General features: G+C 35.9%; 3 long non-coding RNA genes across 3 annotated transcripts; 1 reads left to right on the top strand and 2 right to left on the bottom strand.

Moving 5' to 3' along the window:
- Positions 1-7,580: 7,580 nt before the first annotated feature.
- On the bottom strand, positions 7,581-8,402 carry LOC144998778 (uncharacterized). The gene is made up of 2 exons (XR_013660426.1): positions 8,023-8,402; positions 7,581-7,856 (listed from the first exon to the last, which is right to left on the bottom strand). It is a non-coding gene; the product is annotated as an uncharacterized LOC144998778 (long non-coding RNA).
- Positions 8,403-8,676: 274 nt separating this feature from the next.
- Positions 8,677-9,473, bottom strand: LOC145046241 (uncharacterized). Its single transcript, XR_013681982.1, has 4 exons — positions 9,337-9,473; positions 9,176-9,238; positions 9,035-9,091; positions 8,677-8,874 (listed from the first exon to the last, which is right to left on the bottom strand). It is a non-coding gene; the product is annotated as an uncharacterized LOC145046241 (long non-coding RNA).
- Positions 9,474-14,590: 5,117 nt separating this feature from the next.
- LOC145047746 (uncharacterized) lies at positions 14,591-14,975 on the top strand. Its single transcript, XR_013682389.1, has 3 exons — positions 14,591-14,674; positions 14,763-14,837; positions 14,932-14,975. It is a non-coding gene; the product is annotated as an uncharacterized LOC145047746 (long non-coding RNA).
- The last annotated feature ends 335 nt before the right edge of the window (positions 14,976-15,310 follow it).

Genomic DNA, 15,310 nt, shown 5'->3' with positions numbered 1-15,310 from the left:
GGGTCATCTTGACTTACTAGTGTCTCATCACTAATAAGTGTCTCACCTTCTGCAGTAATATGGAATCCATAGTAATGCTCAGGTGCACTCCCAACTCTCGTGGAACGCCTCAGAGGTACAGATTCGTCAATTGGCTCAACAGGAGTTTCCTCCTCAAGTTGAGGGCTAGAGTTTGAAGTTCCTTCACCACTTGACTCTTGAATTTCTTCAAGATCAACTTGCCTCCCACTGTCTCCTTGGCTTATAAACTCTCTCTCTCGAAAGACTCCTCTTCTTGCTACAAAGACCACATTGTCACTAGGTCTGTAGAAGAGGTAACCAAAGGATTGCTGTGGGTAGCCGATGAAAATACACCTCTCGCTTCGGGGTTCGAGCTTATCATGAGTCTCGCGTCTCACGAAAGCCCCGCAGCCCCAAATCTTGATGTGGTCTAGTTTAGGTACTTTACCAGTCCACATCTCGTGAGGAGTTTAGGCAACTTTCTTTGTAGGGACTAGATTGAGGATATGGGCGACAGTCTCTAAGGCATACCCCCATAATGAGATTGGTAGTGAAGCTCGACTCATCATGGAACGAACCATGTCCAACAAGGTTCGATTACGCCTCTCAGCCACACCATTCAACTGCGGTGTCCTGGGAGGTGTCAATTGTGAGACAATCCCACATTCCTTTAGATAGTCGAGGAACTCTGAACTAAGATACTCACCACCTCGATCGGATCGAAGCATCTTAATGTTCCTGCCCAATTGATTCTCGACTTCCTGTTTAAATTCCTTAAACTTCTCGAAAGTCTCTGACTTATGCTTGATTAAGTAGACATATCCATATCTACTGTAATCATCGGTAAAAGTCAAATAATAACGATTAGCATCCCTTGTGGCATGTTTGAATGGTCCACACACATCCGTGTGTATAAGGTCCAACAAACCTTCACCCCTTTCACATGAGCCTGTGAAGGGTGACTTTGTCATTTTTCCAAGTAAGCATGATTCGCAACTATCATTTGACTTTAGGTCAAACGACTCCAAGACTCCATCCTTTTGGAGTTGGCCTATGCGTTTCTTGCTTATATGACCAAGACGACAATGCCATAATGATGCTTTATCCAAGTTATTATTATTAGTAGAATCAATACACAAAACATTATTTCCTAAGTTATCTACAATAGATACAGCTTCATACACACCATCACAAGGTAATGCTTTAAAATAAAGTACATTATTAAAGAAAGCATTAATCGAACCAACTTCATTATCAAACGAAAAGGTGAAACCTTGTTTGTACAATGCATGAAAGGAAATAATATTTCTTGCCATTTCTGGAAAATAACAACATTTATTCAAATCTAAATTTAACCCACTACTTAGCGATAAAGTATAAACTCCAATCTTGGTGACAGGTGTAACTTTCCTATTCCCCATGATTAAGTTTATTCTTCCTTGCTCCACATTCTCACTTCTTCCTAGTCCCTGCAAGTCACAACAAATATGAATACCGCAACCTGTATCAAGGACCCAAGATTTCGAATGGGGTGAGTTATTAGAAATGATAGTGTAAATACCTGCATGGTTGGGTTTGACTTTCCCATCCTTCACATCTTGCTGGTACTTTGGGCAGTTCCGCTTCCAATGAGCTTTTTCATGGCAATAGAAGCATTCAGCCTCTTTTGGGTCAGAAGAAGGAGTAATGAAACCTTTCTTGGTTCCACTTGAAGAAGAGCCATCAAGGGTCCGAGCCTTGGTACCCTTTGAAGATCTCTTTCTCTTCCTCCCTCGACTTTGCCCGATTGCCAAGACCGGAGTTGAGTCTGGAGTAGGAGTGATAGCAACCGACTTCCCCTTAAGACCTGTTTCTGCGGTCTTGAGAAGTCCCTGAAGTTTGCTGAGGGTGACCTCTTCCTTGTTCATGTGATATGTCATGCGGAATTGATCATAGCACGATGGTAAGGAGTGCAAAATGATATCTATTGCAAGCTCCTCAGGAAAGTTCACATTGAGCTTCAGCAAACGATCCACATACCTTTGCATTTTCTGCATGTGGCTCGTGACGGACTCTCCGTCCTTCATCATGGTTGTTATCATGGAGCAGATGACTTCGTACCTCTCTTGTCGTGCACTTTGATGGTATCTTTCCATCAAATCTTGATGCATTTCATAAGGGTAGAAGTCTTCATAAGACTTTTGGAGTTCAGCTGTCATGGTGGCTAACATGATGCAAGCCACCTTGGTTGCATCTCTTTCATGAGTATGAAAGTCAGCGATCTCCTGGGGAGTTGCAGTGGACTCGTCAATTTCCTTAAGCTCCTTGTCAAGGACATATTCTTTGTCCTCGTAGCGGGTAATCATCCTGATGTTTCTGATCCACTTATTGAAGTTGGATCCATCAAAGGTGACTTTCCCACATAGACTCATAAGAGTAAAGGAGCCATTAGGATTCGAGCCAGAAGCATTAGTTGAAGACATCTGAAAAAGAAGAACAAGTTTAGTTTAGATTTAAGAGAGTCCTTAATAAAACACCCAAATGTAATATTAAGGCTAGGATCCAATCACAATATAATATAACTTAGAAGAGGTATGCCGTAATCTAAGCTATACCATATTTGAAAGGTAGGTGAATGACGATTCACCAATTTCCACCACGAAAACCGAAATAATAAATATTTAGTTTTTATTGGTTTTAGAAATTCCTAGATTCTTTGAGATCCAATGAACTTTTCAAAGGCATGTTTCAATCTCGGGAGTGCCCTCCAGGTTTTGTGACTGGGATGCCGAGGATCACAAAACGAGGTGTGAAGTAACCATGCAAATCACTTGGTACCCTTAAAGTTTATCACTCAATCGATGTGCCGGTAAACCACACACGCTCCACCGATACTATAATAAACCTTAAGTCACCCTTTACCTACCTTGTTAAGTCCAAGTTAGTGTGCCGGTTAACCACACACGCTCCACCAACGACTCAGACAAAGTGTAAAGTGTAATTTCATGGATTAGCACCTTATTCACATTTTTCCTAAAGTAACTAAGATTGGGAATTTAATAAACATTTAGTTACTTTATATATTCATCATACTTTGAATGAGAATTTATAAGTCCTTGTCTTACCCGTTCGGCTAACGACCCTCCACCAGTCAAGCAAGCGGTGGGTGAGAATATTCACCCATTAAGTCACCATTTTATAGGCAACAACCTTATACCCACCTTATAGACTGGCTTCGTGAATGAGGCGTACTAGCGGTAAGACGACTTTATTCTTATACATATATATATAATTATTAAATTATCATAATATAAGTATAAGGGTTGAATTTTAACTTTTAAAATTCTAGGGGTTGGAACTAAAGTTTTAACTTAACTTTACTTGTTCCAAAACTTGAGGGCAAGTTTTGTAACTTTCAAAACTTTTCATTTCTTGTAACTTATGAGTTTAATAGAGTCATAAAATGAAGACTCTTCATTTTTATAACTCTTGTGTTTTCTTAATGGTTTTAACTCAAGTGTGACTCTTGGTTTTCCATAACTTAAGGATAAGTTATGGACTCCATTAAAACACATTATGATCAAGAATTAAACTACCAAATAGGTTACAAATAATTCCTATGATCATCTAAAACATCATAAGAACAAGAACATGAATATGAACATAATCAAAAATTACATAAGACTTTGTAATTTTGATAACTAGTTGTTGTAAATGAATTAGCAAAACATTACACCACCAAAAACAAGTTTACATTTACTAAAACAGTTTAGGGTAATGTTTCTAATTCATTTTCCAGCAACTGAATCGAAATTCTGCACTCATTCGACCCTACTCGCCGAGTGCATGAACATGACTCGCCGAGTTGGTTGAAGATACACATGGACTCGACGAGTCCCCCCTATAGACTCGACGAGTCCGTTCGCAGACAGCAAATTTTCGATTCTGTTTTCAACTTTTAAGCACAAATAAGAACAAACAAGCCTAGGCTCTGATACCACTGATGGGTTTTGAGCATTCTAACACTTCCTAAGTGTACATGCAACCCTAATAACCTTAGATCTATGTTTGTCTAATTTTTCATGCAAAGTTGATTTCCAAGGTTATATTCCTATCTAGCATACATGGGGAACAATTTTAACATAAAGTATAGATAGAATAACTTACCTTGTTGTTGCTTGTGTTCCTTGAAACCTTGTGAGCCTAGCACCCCAAGTGTGATGCCTCAAATGCTTCACACAACACCAAATGCTCTTGGAAGAACTTATGAGAGAATACTCACTTCACAAAAATCGGCCAAGCCCTCTATAACTTAGTGTGTATGTGTTGTAGCCGATTTTAGGTGGAGACATGTTTCTTATATAGTGTTGACACATCTAGGGTTAAACCCTAATGTGTCATGACTCTTCATTTCCATGACCCATGGGTTTGTAACTCCCATGGAGCATCCATGGAGCATCCTATGGGTGGAACCCAACTTGATGATCCATGGAGCCTTTTAGCCCACTATACAAGATATGGATGATTTACTTAATCAACCCATATATTTAATTAGTTATCTTTTGATCACTTAATTAATTCTAAATTAATTCTTGATCAAACTAATCAAATAATATTATTAATATATTAGAACTTATAATATATTAATAATCTCCAAGCGTTATTTCTCTCATTTAGTCTATCCAATTGCATGGTGCCATGCAACCCAAATGGACCATGCCGGGTCGGGTCAAGTACATACCAGAAATAGTTATGGACTTAGACACCTTATCCAACAGTATTGTCCTCCTGATGATAATCCTTAGGCTAGGTCCCTTGAATTAGATGCTTTAGGGACAAAAAGTGAGGATAAAAGGAACGGGTAAACAAGTTAAATGATTTGATAAAAAAAAAATCTTAATTATTGTGGGTTGAAAACCCTATGTGCTCACCAGGCTCATAAGCCTGACCCACTCAGTTTATTGTATTACAGGTAGTGGAAAAAGAGCACAAGTGTGATGATCAAATGAGAGATCTATGTATTATAGGCCATTAGAATAATAGATGTTTGTAAGGCCTGTATTATTTCTGTTTATTCTTATGCATTGTTTTGACGATGGCATCCCAACGTTTTTAATATAATGAAAACACATTTCTTCGGAGATCTTTTGATAATATACTTATCATATTTTTGGGAAGAAATTCCGCAATATTATTCTTTAAAAGGATACTCTAATTTTTAAATAAAGCATAAACAAATCGGTTTTTTCTGGCCATGAAATTGTTAGTGTCACAGTTGGTATCATAACATTAGTTTAAGCTAACTAGGAATTTGTAGGATTTATAGACTTAAAGTTAGAATGCTAAGAGATGGGTGTGAGATGAGTTTCTACTATATTTAGGAAATATATATACACGGGCAAGATGAGTTTCTACTATATTTAGGAAATATATATACACGAGCATTAGCTTATTTTAGGAAAGATGCCTAAATTGCTTTTATGTGCTAAAGACTTATACCTTATATGTAGTATATGTTATTACTTGATCGGATCTATGGTCTTTTGCTGACCAGATCTAAAAACTTTATGTGTTCAAATTTCTAAACGTTTAACTACGATATTAGTGCTAGCATGTAACTTTTCGGAGTGACAAAGAGGATTCAACATCTACCGTAAATAAAGATCTAAACTCGCCTACTTTATTGTATAGATCGACATGATGATAACTCGAAGCTGATTTGGAAATGCTAATGGAAACCATCAGCCTGAGCCACGAGTGATTGAGCGTACACTAGAGTTAGCAGCTGCACCCGAGCCAATCATGATGGCAGGAGTACAAAAAATGACACAAATGATGTTGGATTGTTAGATGGATGAGAGAAGGTGTCTACTTCAACATAATAGGGATGGACCTATTGTTCCTATTGTACAGCCTAAACTGAACATTGAACAATCAGAAGAAGGGAATTCTAGTAGAACCGTTAGTCAAGCTGAACCGTTGGTGGTGAGAATAAATAACCAGAATGAAGGAATCGAAAGGAACGTATGGAAATATAAAGACCTGATGACTTGAAAGCCATCAAATTTTACTGGGAAAGAAGATCCAATCGGAGTTATGGACTGGATCTCTAAAATGGAGCTCTCTTTCATAACATATGCTTGCAAGGGTAAGCTACAAACCACTTATGATGTGGGTTAGTTTATGGGTGATGTTGTTCATTGGTGGAACACTCTGGGAAAGATCATAAGCTCCAATGAACCACTACAACTGAAATGGGCATAATTCTTGGTACACTTTAAACGAAAGTTCTGCTAAGCCCAAAACCTGCAAGAACTAGAGAACTAGTTTTTGACGTTGAAAAAGGGCAACATGTCCATTGAGGTGTACACCAATGCCTTCACAGACAAGATGGAGTTTGGTTTGCGCATCGTCCCTGATGAGATAGAAAAAACAGATAAGTATACGAAGGGACTGCCATAGGAGTACGTTGTGGCAGTACGCCCGGATGCTACTCTTGAGGTGGCTATCTGGGTTGCTAAGTCTGTTGAAGAAATTATCAAAGACAGAACCGCCAACAAGGTTGAAGTTGGCGAGAAGAGAAAGTTTGAGGGATGTTCCAGGTCCAACAAGAAAAGAAAATTATCAAATTTTGGTTCTAAGAAGTTTAGAGGAGGAGGAAGTAAAACAAAATTTTGTAAGAAGTACAAAACAACACTCTGGAAAACGTGGCGAGGAGGTGACTTGTTTCAAATATGGAAAACTGGGAATTACGTAAATAAGTGTACATCCAACAAGAGGGTGTGTTACGGATGAAATGAAGAAGGTCATATTTCTAAGGATTGCATAAAGAAGAAAGAGATAGCAAGGCCTAATGTTCCACAAAGGCCAAAGGCAAGAGAATTCTAGATGACCTTGGAAGCAGAATGAGATCAAGTAGGTGTCGCTCAGGTACCTTTCTTGTAAATGGATTGCCTGCCAATATATTGTTTGATTTTGGAGGAAATTACTCCTTTATATCGCATAAATTTGGCGGAAGACTACCATTGCATGTAGATAAAAAAGATAATACTCTAGTTGTAGAAGTTGCCAGTGGTAAATTCATACCTGTTAGCAGTTGCATTAAAAACATCATCATCAGCTTGAATGGAAATAAATTCCACGAGGAGTTGTTACCCATTTAGTTGAAAGGTTCACTACTAGAAAAACATCGTTTTACGACACTCATTGCATGTCGTAAAAGGCTCAGATGGCATGAAAATGCGCATCAAGGAAGGCCCTGTCATAAAGAGAGATGACGCACTTTTGCGCGTCGTCTATAGACGACGCGCATTTACGATGCTCATTTACGACGCGCGTTTACAACACGCAATGCGTATCAAGGAAGGCCCTATCATAAAGGAAGACGACACGCATTCGCGTGTCATAACCTTACGATGCGCGTGTTAATGACATGCAATGCGCATCAAGAAAGCCCCTATCAAGAAAGGCCATGTCATAAATGAAGATGACACACATTTTTGCGTATCATAATCTTAAATGTTTAAAAAAAAAATTATTTATAGATTTACTAATTTTAAAAATTAAATAATACATTAAAAATCTCATAATACAAAATAAAATACCATAAATAACAAAGATAATTCATTTCACTAATATTTCAAATACAAATATTTATTCCAATAGTGAGTAAATGTTATAAAAAATGAGCTTATTTATATACAATTGCATTATCTAGCTTACTATGTGCCAACAACTCTCTGTGTGTTTACTTTTACTTGAGTCTCGTTTCCTCCAAAGATTCTAAATCACAAACCTTTTTAAACATACTAGAGACAGGATCCAATCCATGGGGTATTTTTGGAAAATAGTCTGAACATTCTTGACAAATCATCAACCTGCAAGTGAATGGTAGAAAGGGAAGAAACAAATGTTCACAACTAGTAAGAAATCTAAACACTAGAAGTTTCATAGTGATTGTTGATTCCTATAAACTCAAATGTGAGATGAGAGGCTTGTTCACAACCAGTAAGAAATACTAAGTAGAAAGAAACAAATCAGCACCGTTTTCTGCTTCTGCTGCAAGCAGTAATATGGAGCGTGACCCACGACAGATGAGGCAGTCATCTCCTTGAAAGCTAAATACATATGTTATCGCAACACTAACATAAAAAAACAAACAATAATGAGAATAATTTGTGGCATTCATCACCTTAAGTATCCAACCACAAATCAGGACCAATTCATCCATCAAACACACAATCAGCACACAGCAAGCCCACTCCACTACCCTCTCCAACAGCAAGTCAAAGTAAGCATCATCCAAGTGTTAGTGCCAAAAAAAAATCAAAACATTCATTAATTTTAACGTGTTGGGAGGAGAGCAATTAGGTAAAAGGATTGAGAAATTCATACCCATGCTTATCTTAGCAAACTTGGTTTGGAACACCTGCACAATAAAATATAAATTATCAAAAGACTAAATGACTACCTTAACCTTACATTGAAAAGTCAAAGTGCCGATTTAATATGAAACATGGGTATGATTGTATAAAAAACGGACCTTGAAGCCAGTTTCACCTGGATTGAAGTAGAATCTCTCATGGTATCCTAAAAAAAAACAAGGGACTATTTATTTTAATTAAACTTACATAAAATATAAGAGATTCTTTATGCTGATTATATGTGTAGATAATTAGAAACTTAACTGAAAGCATTTTAAGTCTGGGGAGGGATAATATTGGGTCCATATGTAGGAAAAGTATCTGAAGTACATCACCTGAAATCGATCGACAACCACAACTCCTGGTCGCAATTATGGCTTTAAAATTACATCATTCACTTTATTAAAGGAAACATCCATATGCTACTCTATTTTACTTTCTGATGAACATCTTTCAAAGGAAACTTGTCTTTCTGTTGACCCAATAGGAACTGTGTTATTATCACAATTTAATTTAAGAATATAATATACCATGACATGTGAATACAGTAGACATTACATGCAAGATATAGCACTATAGTTACATTTATATGTGTATTACAACAAATAATATGCAGCAAAATATGTGCATACCTTCTTAATATCTCTTATTGCAAAGAGTCCAATGTAGTCTTCCCCAATAACCATCCACTGGTTAGATAAAACACAAATTAAGTAGTAAGTTGACAAATTAAACAACATTCAAACGTATTCATAATCCAATAAAGTACCTACCTGGCTACAACTATACAAGTAGTGTCCATCATAAGCTCAAGTCAGATCATTCGCAATGGTGGCCTATCTTGGTTTTTGTATATTTATTAAAATAAAAAAAATGAAAAAAAAACAAGAAATATAAATGTAAGATACCATGTTTTTTTTATTAAAGATTGTACCTTTACAAATGAAATAATATGTTGAATTGCAAGTTGTGGGGAAAGAATACGACAAAATTGGGTGACTTTTTCAGCAGTTGCAATACGTACTTCAGCTTCATTAACACAAAGTAGCCTCAGCGTATGCTGGAACTAACTCACCCCTGTTATAATTTAGATGGAAAATGTTAAAAAATGAAAATAGAAAAAGAAAATAGAAAAATAAAAAGAAAAGAAACTATTTTGGATTTGAAAATTGAACATACTTGGTGGGTTCAGGGCCCACACCTTCACATAGTTCATACAATTGATTAGCAACTATATAACGAACACGCAAAGACTTGTCCTGTTTTTAAGAGAAAACATTCAAATTTTGTTTTCATTTCAAAAAACAAAAAAAATTCACTTGTTAAAAAAAATTCACTTGCTTTCAATAATGTAGCACATCCAATAATGACGTGTCATTGTCCTTGGCTTTTGATGTTTGGCAACCTAGGACAAACCAATATCATTTACCGTATCTTAGTTTTCAATATATATATATATATATATATATATATATATATATATATATATATATATATATATATATATATATATATATATATATATATATATATATATATATATATATATATATATATATATAGGTAGGTACCTTACAAGCCTAATCATTAGATACAACATAAAGTGTAAAACTCTTTTTAATGTATTAGTATCGGTATCGGTTTATAAAAACCTGGAGCCATTGGCCGTGACACCAAAAGATCGCATTTTCAAATGCTTAAATGCGTGATGATTATCATCAATTGTTTTTTTTTTCTAATCCTCATGAACAAAATGCTCAGATTGTCTTTTTTGCAACTTATAGCATTTCTACATGTGGTACTAAAAATGTTTTAAAGGTTGTACTAAAAATTGTATACGCTAAAGTGTTGGTAAATGTCAATTATTCAACCTCCAAATAAGCAGAATGTTTTCTAAAGCAAAGCTATAAATGGAAAATGTCATGGGTTTCAATCTTTTCTCCCAATAATTTCCTGTTGAAGAACATGGCCAAAAGGTAGAAACCTTTTAGGAATTCGTGAAACCCATAGGAATATGGCATCACATACATAAGACAAAGCACACAAAAAATAGTGTATGCTTGGTTTATTCTAAAGAATAAACTATGTCCACAGCCATACAATCGAGTTTGAATTATTATAGTAAGGGTTTTAAAATTAAAAAAGATAGTATTTATAAGTGGGGAAAGGGGAAAGATCTTACCAAGAGTGATAAGTAGACATCCAGCTTGTTTAGATTCAAATAAATCAAGTTAATGGCATCTCTAATCTGACAATCAGTCCGCTGAGAACTTTCTTGGTTTACATATGGCAGTGTCTCAAACATCAAAGGAAACAAGTAACCCCCATCAACAAAAAATCCAATCTGCAAAATGAAAATTTAATTGAAAGTTAGCAAATTTTTGTCCCATTCAAAAAAGTAGAGAAAACATAGCCTTAACATCCAATCAACTTGAACTAAGGTTGTGTTTGGTAGCCAGCCTAGTTGAATATATAAGGGTAGATTTGGAAAAGGCCCATGAGCTTATCAAGAAACTATCTCAGCTAGCTTAGAAGCTACTTTAGTTGTCTCAACAAACACTACATTACAATCACCTCAAAAAATAACTTAGCTTAAACGCGCCAAACACAACCTAAGTTATCCTTTGTCTACCTTTTTAAGTAGCATATGAAATGGAGGGTACTTGCCTAATGTGTTGCACTGAAATGGCCAATTGCTACTTCTAAAATTAAAAATAAGCCATTTACAGTGCCTAGTAATGCAGCCAATGACTTCCCAGGCTCCTTAAGTATCTGCTCCCTAGCTCGATTTCTCAACCTCCACATAGACCTGATGTGTAATAAAAGATTAAAATATGATTCAACATTGAAATATCAAAAGGAAGGTTTCAACTCACAGGACCTATGCTAAAAATGTAGCCAGTGAGTATCTTAAGCTACTTAAGACACTTATCCTCTCAGAGAGATATATACATACAGATGCCGAGGATGAAACTTGCTTCATGCCGATACCATGGAAAACATAGCCATGTAACAACTGGGCTGAACCATCAAGAAATGCTAAAGGCCCTCTCTCAAAAACCATCAAGTATACATTATTAGAAGTTGATCACTGATACAATAACACTATTGGAGTTGTAGGAATTTAATGCGCTCCTATGGATTCTCTATTGAATTTATGGAATTCATATAAGTTTGCCTTGAGAAGTTCATAAACGATTAATAAATGCTCCTGAAAGTATTTATTATAAACAAGTTAATAATACAAAAAGGGAAAATCAAATTAATAAAAAAAGTTATGAATTTGACTTACTCGGTAGTAAAAGTAATCATAAAGTATGAGAAGGTGATATTTGTCACTGGGATCATTATTGTTGATATATTTTTGAAGCTTTATCTCATTAAGACTCTGGTTAAAAGAGTTTGTTGTTTTTTTATTATTTTCACACACACATCCATTCCAGTGTGAAGATCATGTGCTTGAATAGCTTTGTTGAATGCAGCAGAACCAAGATACTCTGTAACATGATACTTACCAGCTATCACATAATTTAAAACTACATGGAAATTCTTGTCCTCCTCAAATCCAGTTTTGAGAAAAAACAAAAATAAGGGTAATATGGTAATTTTAGATGCAAGAGAAGACAATAAAGATTAATAAGACAATAAGATACTCTGTCACATGATACCTACCAGCTATCTCATGTGCACGGGTTTCTGGGACATTTTCTGTTGTTGTTTCTGTGACATCTTCAATTGATGGATCATGTCCGGAATGATTTGATTCTGTACTTGGCCCATCCACGACCTCAACTGGAATATGCCTTAGTTCTCTTGGATGAGACAAAAATGGTTCACTACCCCTGAACCTTGGCCCAGTATCAAACATACTTCTTGTGAAGTTTGGATCAAGAAGAGAGAATAGGTTCATGTTGATATCTCTAGCAGAAGGAAAGAGGGAGAGAGGAGGTCTCTGAGGTGGAATAGTTGGATCATCTATATCCATGAAATCCTCAGGTGGGGCAGCAATGGGGGTTGTCTGTCTTCTATAACAACATAAGTGAAATATATGTAAGAAAGTAAAATGTTTCTATCTCCTTCTGTGAAATGTGCATTAACTGCTACATTAAGATCTCCACCATGCTCCTGACAGAAATATAGATAGAAAATATCTTAGTAAACTTTGAAATTTACAAAATTAAATCCAAGAAAACATGAAGCAAAAATATTCAAAGCAACAAATCATCATGAAAGCAAATTCAAAATTAGACCATTTTGAAATAATCTCACTTGTTGACCTTTTTGATGCCAAACAAGTTACTTACAAACACGTACCAACAAAAAATCGCTACCTTGATTGAACTTCATAACGAGTAATGTTCGGAGATTTGATATGACAGAAAACACTACCACTTTTGTGTATATAAGTACTAATTTTGAAATCAAGCTCTAGCCCTTTCTACGATAACATAGTAAATCAAAATTACATCTGTATGGAATTAGTTTATTCGAATCAAACAAACACTACTAGAAAAAAGCCCTTTAATGACGCGCAAACAATGACACTCTCTGATAGAAGACACGCATTTGTGTGTGCCCTAAAAAATAATGTCAATTTTGAAAAATTTGAAGGATAGAGGACACGCGTTTGTGCGTGCCCTAAAATTAGGTCATAAAAAAGAAAAAAAGGAAATGCGGAGGGCGCCTTTTATAAAATACGCGTCGTCTAAATGTGTCGCTTTATAATATTTTAATGAAACACGCGTTTTTAAGGCAGGATTTCACCCGCCTATTGAATCCCAAAAATTAAAACCCCCCTCCCCGCCTCTTCCAATTAGCAAGAAAATGCCCTAGGCCTTCGTCTTCATAGCAACATCGCACCACCACCTAACCTCCGATCTCGCACCACCAAGTGTCTCTGACCATCTTCTCTAACCATTCTTTACTGTTGCACTACACGGATTATAAAACCCCCCATCACTATTTTAAACCACTCGTGATACGCATCCTCACCCTCTCCTCTAGATCTTCATTCTCTGTAAAAACCCTTCTACTATCAATCATCGAATTGCACTCCCAAAAATTACATAATGAAATCCCAAAAGAATTATAAAAATCATGCTACTAAGAAAAACCCCAAACAACTGGTGGTATTTTCCCTAAAATTCATGGATTCTCTCATGCGATTTTAGCAATTTTCATTTCCCCCCTATTTTTTGGCATCGATCACTTCTTAGGCGGTCTTTGGCCTTCATTTTTATTGTATCTGGTTTCCCTTATTCTCCTCCACCTCTATTTCCATCTTTCATCTTCAAGTTCTTCTCATCAATGGTTCAGACGATTCATATGATTCCAGGTCAAGGAGGAGGAAGAAGAGCTATTGTTCAAGTTTTGGGATTAGAAGCAGGAAATCGAAGAAAGATATGATATATCTATATAATATATGTATTTATGTTGCAGCTTCTAGTTCTCGCAATCCTACTCTAGATAATGCTCTCACCAGACTCCAACGATGTACTTTCATTAGACATCAGAGAACCTTCTCGAGTCCAATTTTATAAAGGCTATATGTTAAATCGCATTCCAGAACTTGTCTCTGAGCCTGGGATTCTATTGTCTATTTTTGATGAAATTAGTGTTTTGATTAAGGAAGATAGCTCCTTCAAGAAAGAACTTATGATGACTCCCTTTGTCCTTACTAATACTGGATCTTTCCAAGAACCACAAAGGTATATTCTAAATACATTTCCATTATATATAATTCAGTTTTAATGAGTTTGGGCCAGATGATGAAGCAGATAACTACTCAAGGAACACTCCTGATACATTTCATGAAGATTATGTAGGCAAGTTGTTCGATGAAATGCCATGGGACTAGTTTTTTTTCTGAACTAAAAGTCATCAGATGGTATCCTGTTTCTGTTGACCCACCTTTGACTGATTGAAGTTGACATGGGAATTCCTATATGCTTCCCTCATGAATGCGTGCCTCCTTGTCAATTTTTTGGCTATTTCAATAAAAAAATTAAGTTTTTTAGAGCTGATTGAGAAATCTGAATAACACTTTGTTTGTTATTAGGTCGTACAGAGCATCATAAGTGAGCTTGAATCAGAAGGGGCGTTTCCAGGAGCATTTTCAAAAGTATTATGATGCAATTTTGCCATACTTGAAAGCTATACTCATGAATGCAACTGATAAAGATAATTGTATGCTTCGTGCCAAATCCATGGAGTGTATTAGTTTAGTTGGAATGGCTGTTGGAAAAGATAAGTTCAAAGATGATGCTAAACAGGTATACTTATATATATTTATAAATATGTAATTCACAAATTTTTTTATTTTTTCATCTTGGAAAGTTATAATTTATTACATGTTTCAAGGTTATGGATGTCCTTATGTCACTTCAAGGTTCCCAATTGGAGACAAATGATCCAACAATAAGCTACATGTTACAAGTATGCTTTTTTTCTTTTTCTGTTCTTAAACATAATCTTTTAAAACAAATTGAATTAAAGATTATAAATTTATAATTATATATTTTTGTTGTAGGCATGGGCAAGACTCTGCAAGTGCCTAGGGCAGGATTTTCTCCCTTACGTGAATGTTGTGATGCCACCATTGCTTCATTTTATTCAACTTAAACCAGATGTTACAATTACTTCTGCTGATGATTCGGATGATGATATTGATGAGTCTGATGATGAAAGGTGTGATTTTTAATAAATGAAATGTTTGAATGAGAGTTAATGACCATTTTACCCTTTGATATTGCAACATTGAGACTATTACTCTTGGAGATAAGATAATTTGGATCAAAACTAGTGTCCTTGGCGAGAAAGCTACAGCATGCAACATGCTATGTTGCTATGCTGATGAATTAAAAGAAGGGTTTTTCCCATGGATTGATCAGGTGAAATGAAAATCCTCT

The sequence above is a fragment of the Lactuca saligna genome, chromosome 5 (assembly GCF_052625555.1).
Source record: "Lactuca saligna cultivar CGN05327 chromosome 5, ASM5262555v1, whole genome shotgun sequence".
NCBI lineage: Eukaryota > Viridiplantae > Streptophyta > Magnoliopsida > Asterales > Asteraceae > Lactuca > Lactuca saligna.
The sequence above is the reverse complement of the archived record's forward strand: the minus strand, read 5'-3'. Positions and strand labels throughout refer to the sequence as shown.